General features: G+C 39.8%; 1 long non-coding RNA gene across 1 annotated transcript; it reads left to right on the top strand.

The window, feature by feature from the left end:
- The first annotated feature begins 7,535 nt into the window (after positions 1–7,535).
- On the top strand, positions 7,536–11,014 carry LOC123971340. Its single transcript, XR_006825155.1, has 3 exons — positions 7,536–7,818; positions 10,098–10,626; positions 10,836–11,014. It is a non-coding gene; the product is annotated as an uncharacterized LOC123971340 (long non-coding RNA).
- Positions 11,015–14,077: the final 3,063 nt, after the last annotated feature.

The raw sequence follows: 14,077 nt of genomic DNA, 5'->3' as shown, positions 1-14,077 counted from the left end.
GTTGTAAACCATAGACTGTGTAAAAAAAAGAACATAGCTACCGTGACGTTACCCATTAGTTTTTGGACTACCATTTTGAAGCCTTCAAGTTTGGCATTCTGTGCCAGTTGTTTGGAACCATATTTGACGGGACGTGACTATATATGGATGAGAGGTTGGTGCTTGCTAGCTTAGTAAGCAAGGTGCGTCCGTAATTCGCGTTAACTGTGATATTAGCTGGGATGTTAAATTTCACTTCCAAAAAACAAAATGAACAGCCGACTCCTGACAAGGTTTTTCAACAGCACTGGCCAAATGTACACAGTGCAGTGGATATGAGTCGTCTCTATCTTGTTTGACAGGTTGCCATGGTCGCAAGTGAACCCTTTTAATTTGTTTTTCTTAAACTACTTCTAATTTTGGTAGATACAAAGCCTTCACTCCATCTACAAGTGTGGAAAGTGAATCAACTGATGGATGCAGCTCCTGCACTGTGTAAAATAATGCTGCAAAATAGCAACAACAGTGAACTCAGCAGAAAAGTGATTTTTGATTGACAGAAACTACTGGGGTGTCAGCAATTCCTGGTGGCCTTGCTGCTTTTTGTATGTTTCTACCCTTTGCTTTGCTTTGCGCATAGTACAGTCAGATTAAACTAAACAAATTAGCCAAAAAAACCAAAACAGATTAAACAAAATAGCGAGGCTCTTCTATGTCCATAAAGTTTTAGAGAGACGATGGGAATGACATCTCATTCAGGATTTATTGTTGGTTTATATTCTTGTTTTATAACCGCATGGTGAAATTATATTATACAAGCTGCAGGGAAGCAAAGATAGTGCTTGACTGCAGTGAGTGCGAAGACAATATAGGTTAGTGACAATAAAGTGTTAGTGTGCCATATTATTGATAACTTATGTAATTCTGTTAGGCTGATAGCCATGCTAACTCTGCAGTTTGTTTGTCACCCAGCCCAGGCGATTACCTGTCTTCCCCCACACCACGGCAGTCAATTTGAGCTGGTGAAATCCAATTTATTCACACCTTAAAAGATGCAACAGAAGAAAGTGAAGGTGATTTAAGCACAGTTGGTACATGCCCAAACAGTCCTGGGGAAAGCTCTGAACAGGCCAAATATTGAAAACACACGTGTGGGTGTGACATGGGTGTGGCCTCTTTGGGTGTGGTTGAATTTATGAAGGTTTTGTTTAGAAAAATGAGCAGGTCATCCAACTAATCAGAAGATCAGTGGTTCAGTACCCAGCTCCTCCAGTCTGTATGTCGAAGTGTCACTGAGCAAGGTACTTAACCCCAAGTTGCTTCTGATGGCTGTGCCATCAATGTGAGTGTGTGCGAACATAAACTCCATTCGGTTGTGCAGTTAGCACCTTGCATGGTAGCCTCTGCCATCAGTGTACGAATGTGTGTGAATGGGTGAATGTGACATGTATTGAAAAGCACTTTGAGGGGCTGAAAGACTAGAAATGCGCTAAGTACAGTCCATTTACCATTTAAATAAAACATGTTTAGACAAATTAAAAAAGAGATGCCAAAAAAGTAGATTTGAAAGAATACAAGAGGAGAGTGAATGACCTGCATTCAGATATGTGCAAAATTAAAACAGTGTTTCTCCATTGTATAAAGATCCTTCAGAATTATTGGCACATACACAAGTCCTTGCAGTGACTACTTTCTTATACATTTTGTTCCCAAACTGGGAATTGATAAATAAACACAATTAACTTTCTCTGAAAGCCTTTTGACAGTTTCCCCAGATTATTTTCATTAGTTCATTCTTTTGGGACTTACACATACACGCACACACACACATACTTAAATTTCTATGTCAAGAGTAAAAAATAATTTTGTAAACAAGCAAAACTGAAGGCCAATATGATATGTGCTGAATACAACTCTTCTGACACAATAAATAATTCACTGTTTTTTGCTATGCTACATCTTCTGTAAGTAATTATCCAAAGTAAGCATCTCCTTTGTGCAGTGGATGTGGAGAGTTTAGAGCTGTTTTGAATGGTATTTAGGTAACCGCATCATAACCGATTGATGTGTTCCATAGGGAAAGTTAATTGGTGCATCTAGTATGAAGTATCAGTTACTTGTCGCTGGCTAATCAGTAACACACATCTAATTGTAACTGGTATGTTCAGAGATGTAATCAGCAACTCTTAAATGGAACTCTGTTGAGTAAGGAGAGGGTGATTTTTGTAGCAGGAGCAGCAGTGAACTGCCTGATCTACAACCCTGATATCCCACATTCCTAACTTCTCCTATAACCCAAACTGAGCGAAAGCATTATTCACTCGCTAGATACTATATATACATAAATAATTCTACTTTTACCCTATCATTCAAATAACAATGTTTTGGGTCGAATAGTTTAACTTGGTTGGAATAATGTGGTCAAGCAGAAAAACATAATTTAGATTCCTGGCTTCCTCCCTATTATGGTTTGGATTAACAACCTACACAACACACCAAAACCACATAAAAACAAAGGTTGCATGCAGTTTCTGTTATCAGTATGACCACTTCATCTTACATTTTCCCCCTGTAACCTCACCAATATGGTATAAACAGCCTCATCCTTGTTTTGTTTGTTTTTCTGTTTTCTGTTCCTAACATGAGAAAAAGAAACATAAATCATTTAGGTTTGATGTGATTGACTAATAATAAAATGTAACAAAGGCTGAAAAAACAAACAGAAAACAAAAACTAGCAGCAGACTTAGCAATATATACAATTAATCATTTTGGAACATTTGAGGAACAACATAAAAGCATCTGTAAAGTAAGAATTCTACTAGTGACAATAGATACTGGTAAGAGCAGTGATAAATAATAATATTTATTAGACCCCATATACTGTACGATATACAGTATGCCCATCATATCTCTGTTGGGTACTTTCAGCTTTTCGCTAGAGTTTATCTGACTGTATGTTTTACTTTTTCTTAATATTTTAAAGTGCATATTGTTGCGTCTTAGCTGACAACTGGTACCAATTGGCATTTAATATACTGTAACCTTTGCAGCAGTGTTTCTTACTTAAGAGCTAAAATCACTTTCACAAGTCTTATTTGTATTTTCTGTATATCAACTTACAGACCTGTATGACAGTGTAACCTCACTGATTTATCCGCCAACAGCACATTTTACCAGCATTTGGCACTTGGCAGGTGGTAATACTGGACCTGGATGGCAGGAAATGAAAACTGAATTAGACCATAATGAGTTTATGGCCAGTAGCCAGGTTGCTTTGTGTATGTGGAAGTAGCCACTAGAATCATAATGAAAATCAGCTCTGTTTTCCGACTTTCTGGTCTACATGTAGGAAACCAGGGGTGATGGTGCATAGAACTGGAAACCATTCATCTTTAGCACTGGGGTATAGTGTCGCCACCACAGCGGGTACTACGGACATCTTCCTGTACAGAGAGTTATCCCTGTCATCTCGTCAATCCATGTGCCCAGATGGCATCAAGCCCTCACATCAACACACTTACTGCCCATTCCAGGGTTCTGGCTCAGCCTCCTCAACAGGCAGGAGCACCAACTGACCATGCCAACGACCAGCCAGGACACAGGGCCCAAAATAATAGATAGAATCCACTTCCAACTTCCCTCCTGAGTCCTCTTGACCATCATCCATCAACAAAATGAATCTACACCATGGGGTGCCTGGGTTGAATTTATGACCAGTTAGGGTGTCTTATTGTTGTTAAACTTGGGGAACAAAATGAGAGAAATCTGACCCTCTTCTCTTGACATGGAGGATGATACATAAATGAATTTCATACGCCCTAATTGATTTCAAGAAGGCAAAGACACTTTGGTCTGATGCAGAAATGTGAAGGTTTGAACCAGAGCAGATGCTTGTACAATGAAGTGCAAATGAACGAAAGAATGGAATAAATGTGAAATGAAATCAGACACCAAGACCTCTCCCAGTGGTCTGATGATCCTTGAAGATGAAGAGGAACGACAGCTCAGCCAGCAAAGGCTTTTAACCCCTGACTTCTCTGCAACAAGGTAATTTGCTTAATTAGACCTTTGTCTTTGTCCTTAATTACTGTCATCAAATGTAAGATCCCTAGAAGCTCCAAATGAACAATTAGATACAGAGCCAGAGGGGTTGATCAAATCATACTGGTGCCACATTATTTATCAATTGTGTCCTGGGACATAGAAGCACTGCAGTTATTTTAAATCATCAAAACTATGTTTGCAGACGAAACAATCAGAACTTCAGCATCCTGCATCTATGTATATCAAATTTATTGAAGGGCTGATTCACCCAAATTACAGGAAGCATTGTTCTCACTCGACCCTAGTGGTATCTTGCAATGCAGATAGTTTATGGTTTGCAGTTTTAGATTAGAATGCAATTTCATTGGTGGTGCTCACAGCATTGAAAACTTCCATTACAAAAATACAACAGCAATCTTTCTTTCCAAAATGAGTGTCCCTGTTATTTAGAATAGAACACGTTGTAAAGAGTTTTTGTAGTTACATTTTGATAGACTTTAAAAGACAGTTTTTATGATGAAACCGCAAACTCTGCAGATTATGCTGATTAACCAGAACATTGTTTCAGGAAAGGCCTTTTGTACTGAAATGTTATGTTTATATTTTAGGGGGGATAGTACTTTAAACTTCTATAATTTGTTTGCCAAAATGGTGAAACCTGTCTGATTTTTTTATAGATGTCTATGAAGATTCTCAGTCATCCAGGTCATAGTTATCCAACGAAGGTTAAAATCAAAGGGCAACTGGACTTGGTTGAAGATACTGGAAGACCATAAACAGGGTTTTTTTATGGTCTTCCAGTATCTTCAACCAAGTCCAGTTGCCCTTGATTTTAACCTTTGTTGGATTTTTTTATAGTGGCATTTGACAGCCTTAAGGGTTTGAGAAAACGTGTCTCTGCCCCTATCAATGGCACCTTAGTATATCAGTAGTAGTTTCTCCAACATGGAGTCAAAGTAATGTAAATAATGTAATGTATAAGTTGTTCCAACTTTTAAAACAATGTAAAATTTGAATTAAACTGTCCCTGATGTTCAAATCAAAGATGGCATTACATAGCTATAAGGGAGGCCAAAACTACATTCACAGGGTCGCCAGTGTCGGCATGCTTTAGAAAGTAGACGATGGTGTGTGTGTGTGTGTGTGTGTGTGTGTATGTTTGTGTGTGTCTGTGTCTGTGTGTGTCTGTGTCACAGGGGCAAGTGATGACAAACGATGGCAAATTGGAGTGAAGGCTTCCCGCTGCTCGCTCACCATGCCAACAGAGAATCAGAGGCGAGGAGGCTGCTGAGAAAATGGCTGTAAAACACACACACACACAAACACAAACATAGACACAAACTGCCAGGCTAAGAGGCCAACTTTTTACAAAGGCGAGTGGGTTGCAAAGGGTGAGGTGGGGAATCACAGTGGAGCCATTTAAAAGAGACACCTTTCTAACCTTTCTAAGACTCATCTCTATATTTCCTTCACATTGATTGATTTTTTAATTTATTTTTTTGTACTTATCAAAGCCTGAACCATCATTGTCAGTTTAGGGCTGGCAAATAGAGTAGCAATCAAAAGGCAGACTATCTGGTAAGTCATCCACGCAAAATCAACAAGCCCAGAAAGCAGAAATAAAAGAGCAGACAGGTACTCCAACTGGCTAAATCACTCAGCGTGACCTAAATCCATTTCTTTGCATTCTAAGAGATGCTAACATCAAAGATGAACATACACATCACTACTGTATGTGCCAGAGCACAATGCTTTTGCTGCTCTTCCTCCTTTTGTCGTGAGCATTCTCTCTCTAACCAGATTATTTTCTGATGGCCTCCTCCCCCACAGTGAAATATATGTCACATCAGTGGGCTCTCCATCTCTCCACGGGAACCCAAAATCAGGATGCTCCTAACTAACAAAGACATGAGACTGAGTAATTCACCATTTAGTGTAATGAACCTACAATTCAGCTATTGTTTTCTCAATGATGGACTAACACACTATAGAATGAAATGTCAGTTGTGCTCGCTATTACAATGACAGATACTGAGAACCGCCTGATGTGTTTCAAGACAAAGGAGAGCATTTTTCATAAATATCAACTGTTTTATTTTGTTCATTTTCTTCAGGAGAAGATTTTTAAATGGCTTGGACTTGCAGGGACAACAACAAATAACACTGAACCAGTACTTTCCCTCAAAGGTTTTTATTTTCCTGACAAGCTGTTGAAGAACTGTCAGCACGATCAAAGATAGAACCACATCACCATTATTTTGGACCTTTTCACCTCTGCAAACAGAAGTATTATTATTTTTTATTTTAAATACAGAACTTCAAACTGTACTATGTAAAGTCTATTGACTAAGGTCATTAAATATTCTAAGCTGGCCCCATTCCATAACCCAGAGAAATCTATTTATTCATGGAAGTAATTGAATCAATAGCAGATGCTGTGTCTGGTGTTGCAGCAATCCTTTCCTTTGAGACCCAAAGCTCAATACTCTCTTTTGGCTGCTGAGTTGCCCCTGCTCTCACAGCTTAATGAGAGATGGCATTTCAAAAGCATTAATTGAGATGGTCGGCAAACATCCTTGAATGTGGCAGACCTTTCTTGGCTGAGAAAAAGTGGATCATGCAATTTAGCGCCCCGCACTTCACCTCTTTGAAGGGGAGGCAGCTACAAATCGAGTCTTGCTTTGGTGATTAGAAAGCAAAAAAGACCATGGCACACAGCTAAGCATTGATCACAAAAACAGACAAAGTGCTTTGCATAAATATGCATATTTAAATGACTTGTGATGATAAAAAAATGTTGTGTCTTTGTGAAGGTAAAATAAAATAAAAATTGGTGTGCTGCACCCAGAAACTCATTGCTAATAAAGAAATCTGTCATTAAATTTATGTGAATCAAAATGTCGTGCTAACTTTTAGTAGTTATTGTATGGTTCTTCAAACAACAAGGCCGCAACTTCCTGTTAACAAGGTGTTGCAGCTAATCAAAGATGAATGTTTTGAGATTTCAAGGTAGGTTCAAGGCTATTTCAGGAGAGTTGACCTCCTCTGGACGTTCTTGCTCACTTAAATGGGCACGAGGGGACTGTGAATCTATCTGTGCATAATGGATATAGGAATCTCACTTCCAGCCTCAGTGATGAATGACTATGAATGGATGGCTAAAGTATCACTCTCAGCGGAATCCACAGCTTCATTCATTCTGATAAGAATCATAAAGCCAGGCAGGCATGCTTTGCTTGGGTCAATATCCTGTTCGAGTAGCCATTAAGCCACATGCGACAATGAACGCTAATATCACCAAGGTGTACCACTACCCGTCTGTCATTGTGTTCATCTCAAGGTGAATTATAAATGGCCCTCAAGCTCCTAAGTTCTACACATTTTAAATCACAAGAAAGATAATGATGATGAACTGAATCACGCTATCCATCAGTGTTCTAAATGAACAGGCATGATGAAATTGTAACATTAACCATTCTATCTGACAGACACAAGAAGCAGCCCTTTTAAGTTTCCTATTCAGAGTGTAATAACCCTATCTTCACATCCAGCCAAAGGAGCTGTCACTGGGATGAAACACTGCCTGCCACGGGACGTCAAGGAAATTGTGATATGGATTTTGCCGATACGGTCGGTTGTTGTCCTTTGCTGCTAAACTGTGCTGAACGAGCTATTTGATGCAACTAAAGAGCTGCATGGCCTCCTCTGACAAGCAGATGAGTGTCTCCCAGTGAGATTGTGTGTGTTGTGACATTTCAGCAATGCTTGACATGAGAAGGATGATTGCAGACTGGTAAGTCATTTAACAAAATAAATTTGGTTGAGCTTTGGGTCAAAGCTGTCATTTTGAGGGTAAAGGTCAGGAAGTGGCTGCTTGCCACACAGAGAGTGAATAATTTCTCTTGAGTTTACAGTTGTCACTTCTATCTTTTTAAGTTTAGTAAGGAAAACCTTATACATTTTTAATTTGTTAATTTCAGTCATGAGTGACCTCTTTGTGCACATATCTTTGTAACTTTCTACATGTTGTCTTCACCAACAGTTGGGGATAATTTAAAACATGTTTGACCTGCAGTAAAGAAGCGTGTTGAGTGTTTTGTGGAAACCTGCTGTTTACCTTAATCTGTCATTGCAAAACCTGGAAAATAAGCCAGCTAGATAAGTATGGCTTACACTGCTGTTGTGTTGTTGACAATCACAGTGTGAAAACTCACTTCACTTTGCTGGCTTTTTCAACCAGGACAAGTGTGACCAAACAATACCAGGGACAGTTTTTAATAGATTATAGAGAATATCTGCATTCATATTCAATCATACATTGTGCTTTATGATGCTCCAATATAGAGATGCAGATAGTAATTATACATCCATTAAACAACACTGATATTAGCTTTGAATTTGTGATCATTGTTGGCTCAGTAATGACTCTATACTAAATAATACTGTTACTTGGTCATTTAGAAGAAAGTAATACCTTTTATTTGGTATCCAGAAACAGACTGAATACTGCATGAACAACACTATACTCTCCAGCTCCTTCAACTTGCTATTAAGCTAATGACATGCAAGAGCCATGTACACTGAGACTACACACATGCAGAAAAATATAACCCCCTTTTTCCCCCCTTGAGTATATGAAGCTCTTACTCTAATTCTCCAATTTCAATATAATGTATTGTTCATAACCCAGTTTCATACATTATCAGTTGTGTATGCAATTGCCTGTATCTCTGTCTGTTCTTGCCCCACTTCTGTGTGTTTGTCTTGTCTCTGGTTGTATGTTAAAGACAAATGCTCTTTAGGGCATTTTAAGCATGTTTTCTTTGTTTTATCTAGATTTTGTTTGGGCTCCGCTGTGGTTTCAGTTTTTTTTTCACCTGCATTTTGTCAAATTGAAAAATCTGAATGAAAAAAATTTGAATTCAAAAGCAGACTGACTCTTTACACAGCTTGTTCTTTCGTGAATGGCTCCACTCACAGTGAGTGACCTTTGTGACAGATGTTTTGATGTGTATCCTGCATTGCCACACAGTGACAGATGTTTTGACATGTCATGGATTAACTATAATCTGGATGTGTTAGGTTGCGCTGTCTAGTGCAGATGACATCAGTGCACCTGGAGTTTGGGTGAGTGCACCTGTGTGGGAGGTGAGCAACAAAACAGGCCACTGTTTGTCTGTGTTAGCCATTAAATCGATCGTTAATCTTTGCTGCTTTGATGGTTAGCCTTGCATGGGATGGCTTTGGTTTAAGGGTAAATAGCTTAAGGGGGTAACAGTAATAACATGCATGTTTCTTTAGATAAAATGTAAATTTGTTACTCTGTTTTGATTGACAGAATACATCTGTGATCAACCAAAATTCCGCTTTGACACCTGCTTTCTGTCAGAGCCAGTACTTTTAATGGGGATCTGCTCTGGCACGTAGGAAACAGGGAATTTTGCAAGGACAGAAATGGTTGTTAGCATTGGTAGCGATAGCCAAAATGAGTAACCGCACAAAGAGTGGCAGATGTAGAAATCCCTGTAAACTATACCAAGAGAAAATGGGATGTGTCACAGTACTGGACTCGACGGGATTGCTTAGAAGTCCAGTGTTGAGAGGCTACAGTAGTTGTTAAGTTGTTAAACTTTATTTAATCAGGAAGTCTCATTTAAATCAAGATTTATATTGCAATAGACAAAGAGGGGCCTAGCCCGGTGATCAGTGTTTCATGTTATCTTTACTCCCACATTTACTGTCCCTTTCTCCTGTCTCCTGTCTAAAAAAAAGCTGATGCATGCTCAAAAAAATAACTCGACAAAAGGTTGAAGAGATAATAAAATTGTTTGTTTTTTTACTTTACATTCTCACTAAAGTAATATTTCAGTTTTACTCATTGTGTTTTTCCTAAAGATCTCTTAATCAGAATTATTAAAATAAGAATTAAATTAGCATGAATACTGCTTCAGGGGGCACTTGAATGTATATCAAGTGTGGTTTACAACCTGGAACAGTGCTTCCCCTCAAAGTTAAAATGAAATCTATGTTCCTGACCTTATCTGCCCATTACATGCTCTATATCCTATTCAGGAAAACGCAGAGCAAGCACGGAGGCAGGAACTCACTGACGTGCTGCCACACGTCCATCTTTGGGCTGATAAAACCCACATCCACGGGCCGTCTGGAGAAGAAAGGGATTTTGCTCACGTGATGTCAAGGATTAAACTCAGTGGGATCAGCTGCGAAAAGACAGCCGCCCCAAAGGGCTTGCTCCATTTATGCTGTTCTACCCACACCCCACCCTCCACACCCACACACTTTAAATTCCACTGTATGGACCCCTTTGTCAAATTTATTCACCCTTGGAGTCCTTTCAACCAAAAAAATGTCTTTCTCAGCCAGTGCTATAGTAGCCACTACCTGGGCCTCAGGAAGAGAGAGCTGTCAAGACTGGGACTGTTTAGAAGAAATACTCAAAGAAGACTCGCCTCCCTCCTCTTGGCACTTCATCCAGCCTCCAGTACACCACCTTCAGCTCTGCTATAACGCCATTACACAGCACATTCCTCTGAAGCTCAGGAGATGTGAAGCCTCAGGCCGGAACTGAGGGAACGTATAAGTATGCATTGGGGTTGCTTGGTATTTTCACTTTCAATGACCATGTTTTGGTACTTAATTGTAGTTGTGTTTGTGCATGTGTAATTCCCTCTCAATTAGTATGTATTGGTGCTATTACTTGGTGTGTGTGCCATTAATGTGGGAAGAAAGAGGGTTAATCCTCCAACTACAAAGTAACATGCTTATTAATCCTTCGTTTTAATCCTGCAGACCTGAGGAAGCTGTGGTATCTTGCCTCAAGGACAGCTGGGATATGTAGGTATGTGTGCTTGTGCGTGTTTGTGTGCGTGTGTGTGAATTTGTGTGTGTTTGTATGTGTAATGGTACATGTCTGCCATCCCTCGTGTGTGTGCATATGAGAAACCACAAGGTTTGAATTCACAGGCAAGTACGTGATATACGCCTGCATCGGGACTTAGTATGTTCTTTCCGGGTTAACATTACAACAATAAAAAAGCTTTTAAGATGAAGTGAGCAGTAAATCTCCATACAAGTCCCTATGAATCAGGCTAATAAATGCAGCGGGAGCATGAGAGGAAGTTGGTTCCCTGGCTGCCAGGGTCTCAAGGGGGCCACAGGATAGAGTACTTCTGATCAAATCCTAGACCAAATAAAGCATATATGGAGCGTTGATAGTGATCACTGTTAACAGGTATATGGGTTTTGAAGCTGCCCCATTAATACCACATGTTACAAAGTGTTACTCCTCTTACACTGGAATTAATTGAGTTTATATTAAAGCAGCAAATCTTGCTGAAACATGATCGTTGGGATGTCATTCTCAATCGAGTGGCCCTTCTCTCCTTTTTTTTCTTCATTTCCTGACTCTTTGTTGCTACATTCTTTCTTTTTTTAAAACTGATCCTCACTTGTCAGCAGTTTCAGGGCTTTCAATGGTTTTAATTGCCATTTAAAATTTGGTTAAACCTGGTAGCCCTTTGACAAATTCCAGGTTCTGATAACTCTAGTGGCTCACACTATGCTTTGGAATGAAAACTCCTAGTCTGTTGGCAAGAGACTCCCTCAAGACCACCTACAGTTTTTTTTCAACAGTTCACTGATACAAGACAAAGCTACAAGCCAACAACCAGGAACGCAGGACATTTTACTTACAAAGACTAAAGCCCCTTGTTCTCAAAGCAAAAAGCAAAAGGTAAAATTTTTGTGACATTTATTAGCTGATCAACAGCTGATCTGCATGAGCTGCAAGCACACAACCATTCACATTACATGATGTTCTATTTGAACGCCCAGCTAAGTACATCTAATTGTAATTGTTGCTAATATCTGCTAATTCTGCTGCTAACTGCTGATCACTGGTTAGCAGCCACTGCTGCATTACAGCTTGAAAATGTTTAAGCTGATAAAGCCTTATCACATATACTTTATCATCAGTTATGTTTTCATATGTGCACTATAAGATACCATTTCACAACAGATCTATGCCACAGTTTATTTCCTCTAGAAGGTTTTTTTTTTTTTTATACTTTATATACTATGTAATTATGAGGTAGCTTTCTGATTGGACAAGAAGGCTGCCTTGAACCTGGCATGACAAATGATCAACAAATTACAAGAATATTTATACACACAATAAAGCACAATAAAGACTAATGCATTATTTTGCAGTGTATGTGGTCTTCTTTAGAGTTTTTTTGAAGTAGCACACCTAGTCTTCTCTATTTTTAAAATATGTTTGTTTGCGTCCATCTACCATAGCACAGGGAAGAAGACAAAAGACGGAGTTCTATCAGTGTTCTTGCTAATTCAATTGTGCTCCGATAGTGGCCAGAAAAAAGGTTATTGATGACTGTATACCCCTGTCAGATTCTAACAGCACTACAGAGGACAAGCCTTGGATGTGGAGCTACTGTAGAATTTGTTCTCTAACAGTAGGGGAGGGAGGAGGGGGAATTTCCAGCACATGAGAGCGCCGTTTCGTTTGACACTGGAATGAGGGAATTAGGAGATTTATGATGGTCCGAGGTCACAGAGGGAAGCATCTGAGAACAGACCCATGCCTCCCCTGACTCCTCACAGTGCTTTACAGTCTGACGGCCTGTGTCATCTCCACACCCACACACAATGAAACTCAGACACACACACACACGCAGTCATACAGGCATAAAGTAAGCTCACAGAGAAAGTGTTATAGGACAAACATACACACACATCTAGGGAGGTATACTTAAAGGCGGTATGTACTCACAAATAGACACACATATACTTGTGAGGACCCTCAATCACTTTATACTGTAAATTGCCAAGCTCCTACACTTAACAATCACAACAACATGTCTGACCGCAACCTTAAAACAAAGTCTTAACCCACAAATGTCTTCACTTAACAAAATGGTCCTCACAATCTGGAGATAGCACACACACTCACAGTAACAGTCAGACACCTTTTGTGCATATGGTCCATTTTTTAATATTTACAAGGATACATACCACACATAAATATGTATGTGTGCGTGCACATACAGGCATCAGGGGACTGTTCCTGGTCTCTCTCTGTCTCTCCCACAAAACCTACGCAGACAAAGTCTCTGCTGCTCCGTTGGCAGACAGACAGAGCCACTGAAGGAGCCTTTTGTCCTGCGAGCACAGACGAGTTCATAGGAAATAGTGGGAGGGCAAACAGACAGACAGTGGCCGTCCTATGTCATTAGACATACACACACACACATTCTGGCTTACTCAGTGTGGTATTGTATGTCACAACACTTTCCTTTTGAACACCCATATTTCATTCTGTGACAGCCTTAAACAAGTACACCCCCACCCCCCAGCGCTACTCTCCCAACACACAACTGTTTCAGTTTATGATGGGGCCAGCTGAGGAAGGCTGGGAAATGAAAATTAAACAGCTGCATTCCACACACTTCTTTTCTTCAGTACTGTCAAACTATAAATTTACAAATAACACCAAAGGTAACCACTCCGTTATTAAGCAATCACAGAGGGACTTGTTTGTAACTAGATCTGTTTAAACATGTGAGAAACTGGTTTAACTGATTTCACTTATTTTCACATCAGTGTCATACTGTATATCAAACGTTAAACGGTGAGTAAATCAGATGTTCTTCCCTCTTCTCCATTACATCCTGTTAGTAAGTGAACTCCCCTGGGACCACCTCTCTCATAATTCTCCCTATTGGAGCATCCTAGGAATGTTAATCTCCCCTCTTCCCTGGGAATGCAGTGTCCAGGCACCTCGCCTCTCCAGAGACAACCCGCTGATACAGCAGTGGAAGTGTCTGGGGATAGGGTCACTGATAGTCTTCCTCCTAAACCCTCTTTCCCAGCCCGCCTTCCCTATTTTCTCCTCTTTAAAAAAAAAAAAAAAAATCCAGACTGTATCCTGTTGTCTCTTCAGACCCTTCTCAACCCCTTATTACACTTGCACTTTCATGGAGATTGTGTTACTCTCAGCCTCACTGCCTTACAGA

This window comes from Micropterus dolomieu, linkage group LG05 (genome assembly GCF_021292245.1).
Source record: "Micropterus dolomieu isolate WLL.071019.BEF.003 ecotype Adirondacks linkage group LG05, ASM2129224v1, whole genome shotgun sequence".
NCBI classification, from domain to species: Eukaryota; Metazoa; Chordata; class Actinopteri; order Centrarchiformes; family Centrarchidae; genus Micropterus; species Micropterus dolomieu.
The sequence above is the reverse complement of the archived record's forward strand: the minus strand, read 5'-3'. Positions and strand labels throughout refer to the sequence as shown.